At 44.2% G+C, this 14,533-nt stretch overlaps 1 protein-coding gene across 3 annotated transcripts in view; it reads left to right on the plus strand.

The window, feature by feature from the left end:
• Nucleotides 1-4,522: 4,522 nt before the first annotated feature.
• Nucleotides 4,523-14,533, plus strand: part of tnnt1 (troponin T type 1 (skeletal, slow)) — a 30,084-nt gene continuing 20,073 nt past the window's right edge. Inside the window, exons 1-2 of one of the 3 annotated variants that reach the window (XM_067974462.1) lie at nucleotides 4,524-4,537; nucleotides 7,855-7,878. The gene's annotated coding sequence lies outside the window, so the exon portion shown is untranslated. Of the gene's footprint in view, nucleotides 4,538-7,854; nucleotides 7,879-8,290; nucleotides 8,309-14,533 lie in introns of those variants that run through there. The other 2 variants (XM_067974461.1, XM_067974463.1) reach the window with 2 other exon arrangements.

Genomic DNA, 14,533 nt, shown 5'->3' on the forward strand with positions numbered 1-14,533 from the left:
GATGACACTTTGTGAATTGTTAACTGGCCAGTGGCACACACTCAGTTAGTGACCCGTTGCAAATTGGTACCCACTCAGTGACACACAATGCATTGGTGCCCAGAAAGTGACACATACTTACTCAGTGACACACCATGCATTGGTGCCGCACTCAATGGCAGATTGCACACTGTTACCTGACCAGTGACCTGCTGTGTACTAGTACCTAGTTAGTGACAGATTGCACATCGGCAAATGGTATTGGTACCCATTGAATGATGTTGCATTGGGCGATTTGGTGCAGAACTTTTGTCCAATTCCACTTTGGACATTTCTGGCAGACTAATAAGTTTGAAGAGGAATATATGAGTTTTGAAGACTCCAAAAGGCATCAAATTGTTGAACAGTCAATGCACTAATGCTCTTTTCTCTGACTGCAGGTAAATCACAGGCTCCAACATGTCTGACACCGAGGATGTCGCTGACTATGAGTAAGTTTCTCGGATGTTTCTTTTCACTGCCCTGCCCTCCCTGGCCTTCCCCCATTCCCCCCTTTAATCAGTAATGGAGAAGTGGGGATGCTTTGAGCCAAGCTGAGAAATGGCTACAAATTAAATCAACACAGACTGAGGTCCAATTTCACTGATCAGACAGTATTTTCAAGTTTTCAGGAGCACACAAAGCCCGCTGGGGCTGCTCATTGCCAGGGCCTCCCTTTTTTGAAAAGTTTTATTTCTGGAGAGTTTGTACATATATAAGACAGAAGTAACAATCCAAGCCAAGCAATAAACAGAACAGTGAAACAGCAGATTATTACATATAAACAAAAAAAACCTAAACACATATTTCATGGAATGGCATCCATTTTAACAGGATACCACCAAGCCAACATTGCTTCACCCCATGTTGTTTCCTCCCTCCCCCCCCCCCCACCCAGTGTTATAGTTACAGCTTCACCCCATGTAAAGAAAGAAAAGACTTGCACTTATATAGTGCCTTTCGTGACCTCAGGACATCCCAAAGTGCTTGACAGCCAAATGAAGTGTATTTGAAGTGTAGTCACAGTTGTAATGTAGAAAACGCGGCAACCAATTTGCACTCAGATAATCTGTTTTAGTGCTGTTGGTTGAGGGATAAATATTGAGGCGAGCTCCCCTGCACTTCTTCGAAATAGTGCCGTGGGATCTTTTACGTCCACCTGAGTGGGCAGACCTTGGTTTTACGTCTCATCCGAAAGACAGCACCTCCGACAGTGCAGCACTCCCTCACTACTGCCGCTCCGACGGTGCAGCACTCCCTCACTACTGCCACTCCGACAGTGCAGCACTCCCTCACTACTGTCGCTCCGACGGTGCAGCACTCCCTCACTACTGCCACTCCGACAGTGCAGCACTCCCTCACTACTGCCGCTCCGACGGTGCAGCACTCACTCACTACTGCCGCTCCGACAGTGCAGCACTCACTCACTACTGCAGTGGGAGTGTCAGCCTAGATTTTGTGCTCAAATCTTTGGGGTGGGATTTGAACCCACAGCCATCTGACTCAGAGGTGAGAAGGGTACCACTAAGCCATGACCGACACCTTGTAGATGTTTTTTTATTCTCTATGAAGCCAGCCTTCAGTGGGGCTGCCAAGGCTGAGAAGTAATGAAGGAAAGTAGCACAGTCTCTTGCATTTAAACTACAGGTTGTGCTCTGTACAGTGCAAAATATTTCTGTTTAAATTGGGTTAAATCTTCCCTATTGAACTGTCAAAGCTTGCACAATTTTTAAAATATAATTTATTAATCAATTTAATTTCTCCCCGGCAGGGAGCAGCAGGAAGGTAAGTGTCATTTTATCGTCTTTTAATCTTAGATGTTATAAAATGTGTCATTTCAATTTATTTGTGATATTGGATTGTGGCTGAAAGGCAGATTTGTGAATTACATTAATTTCAATGTCGGGGCAATTCCTAATTGTAGGAAATACTCCTTCATCTTATGTACTGTCTCGATCATCTTAAATAATGGTCACTGGGCAGTGAACTCATTCTAATTTTGATTAAAGGGAGTTCTACAATACTATGATCAGCCTTTACCATGTTGAGGTACTCCAGCCAACAAAAAGCTTAAGATTAACCTTAATCGGTACTTTAGAAAGTGATTCTGTGGAATATAATGCACGTATATTCAGTAGCAAGCAGAGGTATAGGAAGCAGAAGCTAAGTGCAAGGGAGCACTTTCAATGTAAAGAGGTCTCCGCTTTGTACAGGATAGTAGTATTTATATTTCCATTTCCTTCTCCATGCAAATGCACCATTCCGGGTGTCCACACACAATTGGGGACCATTCTGCTGACCCTTTAGCAAGCAGCTCCACTGGGAATCCCACTGCTCATCACCCAGGCTGGTCCTGGTTACTGATCAGGAGGTATTTGAGCCAGTATCCAGCAGGGCCTTTGTTAAAATCTGCTGGCACAAACATGGCTTAGGTATGCTGATGCACTGCGTTAGCAAGCAGACTTGCATTTGTGCCAGTATTCTCCAGCTGCTGAGTTTCCAATCATAAGAACATAAGAAATAGGAGCAGGAGTAGGCCATATGGTCCCTTGAACCTGCTCCACCATTCAATCAGATCATGGCTGATCTTCAACCTCAATTCCACTTTCCTGCCCGATCCCCATATCCCTTGATTCCCCTAGAGTCCAAAAGTCTATCGATCTCAGCCTTAAATATACTCAATGACTCAGCATCCGCAGCCATCTGGGGTAGAGAATTGCAAAGATTCATTACCCTCTAAGTGAAGAAATTCCTCCTCATCTCAGTCTTAAATGGCCGACCCCTTATCCTGCGACTATGCCCTCTAGTTCTAGACTCTCCAGCCAGGGGGAGCAACCTCTCAGCCTCTACCCTGTCAAGCCCCCTCAGAATCTTATATGTTTCAATGAGATCACCTCTCAGTCTTCTAAACTCTAGAGAGTATAGGCCCATTCTACTCAACCTCTCCTCAAAGGACAACCCTCTCATGATCGTGGCCTGGCCATTTGATTGGAGCGATTTACTTCTGCGGAATAAAAGGAGGAAAAAGAAACAGTAAGACAAACCAATAATCAGCAATATAAGCCAATATCCAACAATACAAGTCTAGAACCAACAAGCCAATAACCAGCAATATAAGCCAATATCCAACAATACAAGCCTAGAACCAACAAGCTAATAACCAGTAATACAAGTCAATAACCAGCAATATAAGCCAATATCCAACAATACAAGTCTAGAACCAGCAATACAAGCTTTTGGTGAGATAAGCCATGGGTCAACAAGAGAAGCCAGTAACCAGTAAGTCATACCAGTAGCCGGCAAGAGAAGCCAGGGACCAGAGAGACAATCCAAGAACCAGCAGGAAAGCCAATTAACAGTAGGACAAGCCAGGGACCAGAGTCATGCTCCTTTGCACTCGTCTTCCGTCTGGACACACCTTGCCATCTGGTGGAGGTGGGGGGGCCCCAATAGAGGGCTTTCTACCTGGGACTTCTCCCCTGCACCATTGGGGATTTGGGGTGGAGAGTTTTGCACGGAGCAGTCCCGACAAATACTTCACTCCCAGGCCGCCTATAACTTTTGCACGGAGTGTGCAAGGTTGCAGCCCCTGTTTCACTATTTGAAGGGGCTGCTCCTCAACTTCTGGCTTCACTTCAGTCCCACGCTCCTGATCTTTGGCCGCCCGGTGCGGAGGAGGGGGGAGCGGGAAAGTCGGAGGACCTCCTCGTGGGTCTGACCCTGGGCCTGGCCAAGGTGGCCATCTATAGGTCCAGGTTGGACCTGACCCGTGGGGGTGGTCGCTCTGGCCTCCCGCCTCTCTTCCGCTGCCTTGATCATGCCTGTGTGGCCCTGGAGAAGGAGCACGCGGTGTCCGCCAGTATGCTTGAGGCCTTCTGCGAGCGGTGGGCAGCGCAGGGACTGGAGTGTGTACTGGGCACTGGCAACAACATTGTTATTTAATTTGTTAAGTTTCCTTTGTCTTTTGTATGATTTGGGTGTTTATATGTGCCCCTCTAAAAAGGGGACACTTTTGTTAGATTTCTTTTACTTGGGTTGATGACACTGGGACAACCCAGTATCTCCTTAAGGGTTTAATTAAAAGGGACATGCTCCTTTGCACATCTCCTAGTAAACAAACCACAACTGGTATTAGCAAGTTTATGCAAGTAACCCCCCTCCCTCGGACATGGTGTGTAGCATCGGGGAACCGAAAGAGGAAGATATTATTGTAAAATGGGGGAAGAAAAATGCTGGGTTAAGTTATAACCAAGTGCCTCAGTATTTTTCTGCAGAAGATCAACCACTAAAGTTCCAGTTTGCACTAAGTTACAAGCTAAAAGTCTGAAAATTTCGCTCATTTTATGCTGATATAATTTTTTTTTAAGTCTCACTGAGTTTGTTAGCGATTAATGTGTCAAAGCAAGGTGCAGGATTTGCATGCAAACAGTGGCTCTGTTGCAGGCCTCCTAGGCCTCTTGTTGCTGTGTGTTTGTAACGAGGTTCCTGTTTGCTATCACAGATGAAGAACCCGAAGAAGGTACGTTACTCAGTGGTTTGCTTTGTTCTCAACGTGCTCCTGTGCCAATGCCCAGCGCAGGTGATAGAAAACCTTTCTATTTCCGTCCCACTCTAACCCAAAACCACAAACTGCACTCAAATGAGCCATTTATATTGCATCTGCTTTAGAGTATCAAGCTGCACTGCGATGTGTTTCCTTTTGATTCTGTGTCCCAATATTTGTCCAGTGTCACTCTGCATCAAGTATTAGTGTTGGATTAATACTTTATTGATTAATATAGATTTAAGATATTGTCTAACCCAGTCACTGATGCACAGGCATCAGGGGACACAACCAATTCTATTTGTTATTAATGTCCTCTTAGAAATGCTGCAACTATTGGCAAACACATACATAGGCACATCTTGATGGTGTCTTGAACTGTGGGTCTTGGTCCTCTACCTAGGTCTCTCAAAGAAGAGTGATATACATAAACAGACAGCTAATAGCTATATTAGGAGTCATTCTTTGATTGCATACTCCCAGCTGGGAACTACAGTATACCGAAACCCACAGTTCTCCGACCCATGCTCCCTGCTCAGGGGTGGATTAACGTAAAGGCCTATTGAGCCCATGCCCCGGGGCCCCAGCCAAATACGCCCCCCCCCCCAACACCAAGGGTCTCTGACCACATGCTAGGCACACCTGCAAATAACAGGTTATCAGTATTACTCTGGTTTGCAAAATAACCCTCTTGTTCCCCCCTCCCCAGCATCTCTGACCAGACAACTGCAAATAACCCCCCGCGTCTCCAAACGCACGAGGTGTTACTGCAAATAACCCCATATGCTTGATTTGAAGTCCATGGTATTATTGCAATTAACCTGCACCTTGGCTGCTTACCTGCCTGTCTATGAAACTCTCTGTCTTTGTGTGGATTTATTCCTATTCAACATGCTTGGCTATAAATTTGTGGTTCCCAAAGGTAGGGGAGTCTATAACGAGGGGGCACAGATTTAAGGTGAGAGGGGAGAGATACAAAAGGATCCAGAGGGGCAATTTTTTCACTCAAAGGGCGGTGAGTGTCTGGAACGAGCTGCCAGAGGCAGTAGTAGAGGCGGGTACAATTTTGTCTTTTAAAAAGCATTTGGACAGTTACATGGGGAAGATGGGTATCGAGGGATATGGGCCAAGTGCAGGCAATTGGGACTAGCTTAGTGGTATAAACTGGGCGACATGGACATGTTGGGCCGAAGGGCCTGTTTCCATGTTGTAACTTCTATGATTCTATGATTCTATTTGTCTGTGTGTCAGATTATTTACGGTGTACCCCCCATCCATTTCTGTGTCTGTCTGTGTGACCATTAATGTGATGATGCACCATTCCATCTTTGGGAGTAGAGGCTAGAAAGTTGGCATTAGTAGCAGATCAACATTGAACGGATTTTAATGAGCAATTGAGTTAAGCCCTCTTTAAAATAGTAGATTAAGGAAATGTCACACAAATGTATTAGCTATGCATCCATCTATTAGCAACAAGTCATTTCTTGTGTTATATCGATCTATGCAACTTTGTGCCTATCTATCTATATGGCTGTGTCAATCCATTCATGTGTCTTTCTATAACTATATACCTTTCTGCTGTCTATTTGGTTACCTGTATGATTGAGCGATCTCTAACAACAACTTACACTTACGTAGTGCTTACAACATAGCAGCGTCCCAAGAAGCCTTACAGAGAATCACAGGAAGTAGGAGAGGCAGATTATGGAAGGTGACCAAAGGTGCGGTGGAGGTTCAAATGCCTCCTTTGAGGAGGGATTTGAAGATAGGAGAGAGAGGGGAAAGTTTTAGCGAGGGACCTTTGGAGTGCAAGGTGACTGAAGGCTTGGCCTCCAACAGTGGAGCAGAGAGAGAGCAAGAGGGATGCACAGTAAACAAGAGTCAGAAGAGTACAGGGTACGATTGGCATAGATCTAGAGACGATTGCAGAGGTAGGAGGTTGCAAAGCCATGGTGGGATCTGCAAATGAAAACCAGGATTTTAAAGATGATGCACCGAGGAAGGGGAGCCAGTGGAAATTGGTGAGTTCAGGGATGTTGGGACTTTATATGGAATGGGGAAGAAGCAGTAGAGTTCAGGATGAGATGGTGTTTATGTAGGATGGAGCTCAGAAGTTGGTGAAGAGAACATGGATAGGGTAGGTACAGAGAAACTATTTCCTCTGGGGGGGAATCTAGAACAAACGGATATAATTGTAGAATTAGAGCTGGGCCATTTAGGAGCGCAAACAGGAAGCACTTTTTCACACAAAGCGTAGTGAAAATCTGGAACTCTTTCCCTCAAAAGATGCTGGGGGACAATTTAAATTTTCAAGACTGAGATCAATAGATTTTTATTAGATAAGGCTATCAAGGGATATGGATTGAGGCGGGTAGATGGAGTTGAGGTACAGATCAGCCATGATCTAATTGAATAGTGGAACAGGCTCGAGGAGCTGAATGGCCTACTCCTGTTCCTATGGAGTAATCAAGCCTTGCGATGATGAAGAACATGAATCTATGTGATTCTGTGTCTGTCTAACTGTATGTTTACCCACCTATGAGGCTCTGTGCCTATCTATGTGACTCCCTGTATGTCTGTCTACCTGTTGCTCTATATCTTTCTATGTAATTCTGTATTTATCAGTGTGACTCATGTCTATATATCTGAGTCTATATTACTCTGGGTCTGCCTATGTAACTGTATAGTTAGCCATATGAGTGGGGGGTAGATTTTCATCTTGTTGCCCTGGCGTAAAACTGAGATTGTGGATTGGCCACCCTTTATAGAAGTGTGATTTTTGTGTATCGATGTGATTGCATGCGTGTGACTCTATTTATGTGACTGTCAATGTAACTGTGTTTATCTTTATGACTAGGCGCCCATCTATTAGACTCTGTGTAATTGTGTGACCATGTCACATCATGTGTACTTATGTGACTGAGTGATTACCTATGTGACTGTATTTCTGTCTATATGACTGTGCCTGTATAACTCTATGTCCAGGTGACGCTGTCTGGTGATGTGACTGCGTTTATCTGTGACTCAGTGTTTATCTATGTGACAGTATGTTTAAGTGGGTGCCTATCTGTGTGCCTGCGTATATGTCACTGTATGTTTATCTATGTGACTCTGTGCCTGTTGAGAAATCAGTGAAAAGTATATGTTAAAAAACCACCTTCACACTCTTCAGAGTGGAGCTCCAGATTCAGCCCCCAATGTATATTCTTTACACTGAAGTGAATCTGATGCAGAGTATCTTCCCCCTCTAACTGTCTCTCTTTTACTGCACACGCTCGCCTCGCTATGTGAAGAGGAACAGCAGTATGACCAGGAAGGTGAGTTCTCCATCAACCCCTACTTTTGCATCATGAGTAAAACCCTCGACACTAAGAGCAAAGCACCATTTAATCGTAACTCACCTCCAAGTTAATGTGTTTGTTTCCCTTTTACTCCTGGTTGCTATTCAGCAACACCTGCAAAAATGTATGACACGTGTGTGTGTATGCGTATGTGTGTACATATATGTGTGTGTGCACATGTATGTGTGTGTATATGGATATACAGATACATATATATTGGGAGAACTCCAATGAAATTCAGGATCTCCATATACATGTCTTCCACAGTTTTTTAATTAACAAATTGCCTTTTATGAAGATTGTTCTGACTGTCCCTTGCTGTTCTTGCATTTTTCACTCACCAATTCCCGCCTCTCCTACTGCCTGTGGTCACCCTCCCTCTTGGCAGAAGTCGAGCACCCTGAAGGTAGGAGACCGCGATATTTCCTGGTACAAAATCTTATTTGATTTAGGAGTGCCTTGGGGTCAGCCAACAGCAGACCACTTTTTGCATGTTTCTTCCTCATTTTACATTGTGGATAACGTTTTTTTTTAATGACCTTTTCTTCAGTATGTAGTACTCGAAAGAGATGCAGACTTTAAAATGTTCACAAATGTAAATTGTATTTTCAACCTGCTGCGATAACAGCTTCACTGAAACCTGGTACATTCCAATTTTAATGGAGAATTAATGATGTGAAAACATCTGGGGGTAAAAATTCGACTTGGGCCATGGAGCAAAACTGACTTAGGTAGAACTGAATATTAAATGAGTCGTTAAGCAGGAGGCCAATGTAATACCCCACAAGGCAAATTTCTAGCCTCTGAGTTTTGAAGTTTTTAAAGGCTGCAATTGCCAAAAGTTATCTCTCTAAAATATATGTTTAGACCGGCACCCTTAAATAATGTTCAGTTCTAGTCACTTTATTCTTTCTTATCGATAGATTTTTTGGACACTGAGGGAATCAAGGGGTATGGGGATAGGGCGGGAAAGTGGAGTTGAGGTCGAAGATCAGCCATGATCTTATTGAATGGCGGAGCAGGCTCGAGGGGCCGTATGGCCTACTACTGCTCCTGTTTCTTATGTTTTTATTGAGGGCCCCAGGGGAAGGTCCAAGCCCCATAGTGCGGGAGAGAACCAAGGTTGAGAAAAGTAAAAGATAAGATAAGATATCTGGAAGTAGTAGGAAGGCTGTGGGTTCAAGTCCCACTCCAGAGACTTGAGCACGTAATCCAGCATTTAAAAAGCCTGAACTGTAACCGATAGACTGGTGAGCCTTTCAGAGTGGACTCTCTCTCCTTTAAAGATTGTGTAGCAATTAGTATAGAGGTCAAAGGGCATTGTGCCAATCTATAATGCTTTATGGTACCTAATGGATCTGGGATAAATCTGCCCTCACCCAAAACCGGACAAACACTATCGCTATTGGAAAAAGAGGGAGCGGAAGTCAGTGGTAAAGTCATTACTTAAGGGTGCTCTGTGCTATGGTTGATCCGAATGTAAAATGCGCGAAAAGATACTTTTGGAATAAAATGCCTTTAAAGCATAGCTTGAGTGCTTCTGGCTGAGTTTCTTGCTTTTAGAAATGTGGATTGTTTTCTGTCTGATCAAGTCGACTCCCTTTGAGTGATGTTGGTTTCTAATTTTTTTTAAAAATATTTTCAATGCTTCCCGCTCTCACCTGCTGCTGCTTCCCATTGCCAATCATCCTTATATAACTGAGGAACCAGAGGCTTAGGAGGAAGAAGGGTCAAAGGAGAAGGTGCAACTGCCATTAACATCAGTAACGCATCAACGCAACAAGGGCTCAGTCAACTTATTACATCAATGAAGCTGTTACTTATTAAGGCCCGATTTTAACCCAACCCTCCCCGGCAGGAACCAGGCCCGGGAATCGGGTTGGAAGCTCGGCCTGCACCCCACCCAATTTTACCCTCATTTGAATTAATTGGCCCACCCCCCTTCCCCTCCCAGATGTGAAATCCTTCTCTGATCCTGTTGAGAAAGGATAAAAATGTTGATAAATATTGAGTCAAAACTTTGTGCAATGGTAGAAACATAGGAACAGGAGTAGGCCATTCAGCCCCTCGTGCCTGCTCTGCCATTTGCTAAGATCATGGCTGATCTGTGATCTAGCTGCATATACCTGCCTTTGGCCCATATCCCTTAATACCTTAGGTTACCAAAAAGCTATCTATCTCACATTTAAATTTAGCAACTGGTATCAATTGCCGTATTTCAAGACCAAAATGAAAAATACTGTAAAGAATGTGTCATTGCTGAGTTAAACAATTTAAGATTTTTTTTTCTCATTATAGGTTAGTTTTTAATTGTGTTGTTTATTTTCATGTAGTGAATCACTGATTGTTGATAATCTCTCTCGGTGTTTTATTGGATTTCCAACAGCAACACGTTCTCTCTAGAACTTTTTGATTCCATGGGTGCTGACAGCTCTCTAGAACCTTATCAAGTGGTCATTCGTTATCTGTTAGCCTGGTCATTGAGTGTCGACAGATTATTCAAACGAGGGAGGGAGACATCAAAGCCAAGCTCAATCCTGTCCTCACAAAGCTACTGCGTACATGCACTTTCCGGCTGATGTCACTGGACACTGATCAGGAGCGGGAGCCTTAAGAGACAATTGCCACAAGATGGCCAAAGCTATCATTTTTGGCCACCACCAAAAATTCCACTGTCTTGCCAGTGACTCCTCTTTGGCTGCTTGCTCATGCTGAACCAGGCTGTGCAGAACCTCAGGCTGAGCTCAAAGCCCCATCACCAAAACCACTCAATTCCACCTTCACAAAATCGCACACCTCTTCCCATTCTACACTCTGAATGGGAAAAATCAGTCAGAGTTCCTACTGGAAATGTGTGTGTGTGTGTGTGTGCGTGCGTGCGTGCGTGTGTGTGTGCACGTGTGTGTGTGTGTGCACGTGTGTGCGTGTGTGTGTGTGCGTGCGTGTATAGACATTGGATGAGAACAAGATCAGCTGTGATGGCCCTACAAGTTGAACATCCTCATGACACTCATTGTCAAGGCTCACACATGAGGAACGGGCATTTCAGCAAGGTACCAGGGAGCTGCCATCCATCCCCTTTGGAACTGTAACCGAGTACAGGTCAGTGATTTCAGGAGAAAATTGGAAACAATGGTGACAGCAGCATCCTCTCACTACCTTTAGCGAGCACGGTGTCAGTTTTCTACACTATAAGTTGATTTTGAACGGATTTAGATCCACCAAATCTAACCATAGTCCGAACAATACTGGTATTCTCTATCCCAATATTATTTATTTACATTGTCTGTGAGCAATTCTGTTACTGCATTTCTAAATGCCATTATAATTTATAACATGCTTCTGCTTAAATTGTACATTTGTTCTGTGTTAAACTGTGGCCGGGGGAGTCCCACGACCTTCTGTGCCGATACTAATGGCCTTGTGCCACGAGCTTGCATTTGTTTTGTAGTGTGCTTTGCTGCTGAATGCAGTGCTCTAATTCCTGCCTCCTGCTTCCATCCATTCAGAAGAGGACTATCAAGAGCACGAGGAACAAGGTAGAATAATTAATTGCACTGACTTAAAAGATACAACCATCCCATGCCCAGTTATGGGGCAGTAATCAATTTTGCCAATCATAGAATCATAGAAAGGTTACAGCACAGAAGGAGGCCGTTCAGCCCGTCGAGTCTGTGCCGGCTCTCTGCAAGAGCAATCCAGCTCGTCCCACTCACCCACCCTGTCCCCCTAGCTCTGCAGACTTTTTTCTTTCAAGTACTTATCTAATTCCCTTTTGAAGGCCACGATTGAATCTGCCTCCACCACCCCCTCAGGCAGTGCATTCCAGATCATAACCACTCGCTGTGTAAAAAAGTTTCCCCTCCTGTCGCCTTTGATTCTTTTGCCAATCACCTTAAATCTGTGTCCTCTGGTTCTCGACCCTTCCACCAATGGGAACAGTTTCTCTCTACCTACTCTGTCCCGACCCTTCATGATTTTGAACACCTCTATCAAATCTCCTCTGAACCTGCTCTGTTCCAAGGAGAACAACCCCAGCCTCTCCAGTTTATTCACGTAACTGAAGTCCCTCATCCCTGGAACCAGCCTAGTAAAACTTTTCTGCACCATCTCCAAGGCCTTCACATCCTTCCTAAAGTGCGGTGCCCAGAATTGGACACAATAATCCATTCGTGGCCCAACCAGTGTTTTATAAAGGTTCCTCATAACCTCCTTGCTTTTATACTCTATGCCTCTATTTATAAAGCCCTATTCAAGACCTTATTCCCTTTAGGTTATTTATTGTAGTCAACCCATAGTTTTGATGATTTTTCCGCAATAACCTCAAATCCTTTCACTGATCACACGCTACATGACTGTTTTGTTCAATATATTTTGGGTCCTTGTTTCCATAAAACTCACCTTACATGTGTCTGCATTGAACTGCATTTGCCATCTGCTGGCCCAGTCTCCTGAAAGATCCAAATTCTTTTGAACTTGGTTGCGTTCCTCCTCATTACATGCTCTGCCTTCAGTTTTAGTATCATCTGCAAACTCATCCAAGTCATTTATAGTACGCTAAAAATAACAGGACAACTGCTGAGACACTCAAAGGCAATCCCTTTCCGACTTCAACCTTTTCGATTGGATTTGAGGCAATTTCCTACCAAGCACTCTATTTCACTCCTATCTTTGCATCAACTTCTGCCAAGACATCTTGTCAAAATCTGTTTGAAAATCAAAATATATAAAATCCACTGCATTTCTCTCACCTGCTGTGACAGCAAAAGCTTCAGGAAATCTCCAACTCAGTTGACCATGACTCAGTCCTTCTTAAATTTATGCTCGCTGTGCTTTACCAACCTGTGATTTTGCCGCTAGATTTCTGGAAACCGTTTCAAAGATCAGTGTATAGCTTCAGATGTATCTCTTGCTTGTTATTTAAAATACTCTGGCTTCCCCCAAAACTTACAGCATTGGTGCATGCATCTGGCACAATCATGGTCAAACTGTCATGTTTTACACATGTGCCTGCATATGTGCAGTGGTGCTCTGTGATTTGAAGGAGGTGTCTAATGGGCCTGACAGGCTTGCAAGGCAAGTATTGTAACCTCCTACAGCCCTCCGAGATCTCTGCGCTCCTCCAATTCTGGCCTCTTGTGCATCCCCGATTGTGCGTCCCAGAGCTGTGTAGGCCCTAAGCTCTATAATTCCCTGCCCAAACTTCTCAGCCTTTCTACCTCACTCTCTTCCTTTAAGACGCTCCTTAAAACCTTAAAACAGCTCTGTGCAATTACTTTTGCTTCAAATGATGCTATAAAGTGTGTAACTTCGGTGGGAAACTGTAGAATAAGGCTGCAATCAGCGGAGAGTGTCAACTCAAGCCAATGTGAAACAGGCTCCTGGACGAGGTTTCACATCGCAGGGCTTTGGTGTGCATGATACAGTCCTGAGTTATACTGCCATCTTTGGTTGATGCATGCCCAAATCCACTTCTCATCAACGTGGGCAGTATAAACGCACTCTGATAAGAGTATAACTAACAAGAAAAAGAACAGGATCATTTTCTCTACAAAGAGAGAAAATTAAGTAAAGAAAAATGAAAGTTAAACAAAGATGTGATGGTGAAGATATACTGTGGGGCTGTAGAAGATTTAATGTGAGAATGGGAAGTGATGTGTGGTTCAATACTTTAGAACTATCAGTAGCTCTTTGTAATTAAACAAGCTGGTGGAGAATAAGGGGAAGCTAATGAAAAACTTCTGGGAATGACCTTCTGCTTTACAGAGCCAAAGCACTGTACGAATCACATCCACTTTCCTCTCCCAATGGTTCCTTATTTTCCTCTACTTGTCCCAATTTTTTCCCCACTCTCTTCCTTGGCTGTGCTCTGCTGTGGGACTCTATAGCAGCTCAACAGGGTAAGGGCGGGAGCCTTGTACATGCATATCTTCCAAATAACTTTTTTGCGAGATAGGGCTTTCCTTTTGTACCAAACAAGTGACTCCTTGCAATTGTGGATCATTTGGAAATTGAAGATATCCCACGTGACAGTGAGTGACGGTGGTGATTCCACAAAGTGTGTAACGATCGAGTGCTGAGAGTGCGAGTCAGTTACGGTGACCTTTCACAAAGCTGAGCGAACACCTGGAACTCAGTGATACTCGTGAGGCATTCTGTTTATTCTATGGGTGCGGTTTGTGATACAACCTTCAGAACATCTTTGAATTGTTCCTGAGTGGCTCCCTCAGTGACCAAGTGAGTATATGTCCCAACCAGTGTGTGACTAAACCAAACAGACCTGGGTTATGCTGAGCTATCCAATCTGAGCTGGGTCAGCCACTGGGACACAGTGAATGGGCCTGGGCTATGGAGTGGAAAAGTCAGCCAGGTTTCTCACTCCTGATTGCTATCCAGTGACGCCTGCTGGAAAATGTGTGTTTATGGATGTTGGGGGAGGACAAGTGCAGTCAAATCGTCTGCTGACACCTAGATTACATGAAGGGGGGCCGTTTGGTCAAGGTGCTGGAAGGTTTCCAGCTCCTGTGAAATAGATCCTAGCATCTGCAGGAGAGGTATTATTCTACGCATTTGACTTTTGCAACCATGACAACCATCTGGTGGCCAAATGACATGATTGAACCCACGATAT

The sequence above is a fragment of the Heptranchias perlo genome, chromosome 40 (assembly GCF_035084215.1).
Source record: "Heptranchias perlo isolate sHepPer1 chromosome 40, sHepPer1.hap1, whole genome shotgun sequence".
Lineage (NCBI taxonomy): Eukaryota > Metazoa > Chordata > Chondrichthyes > Hexanchiformes > Hexanchidae > Heptranchias > Heptranchias perlo.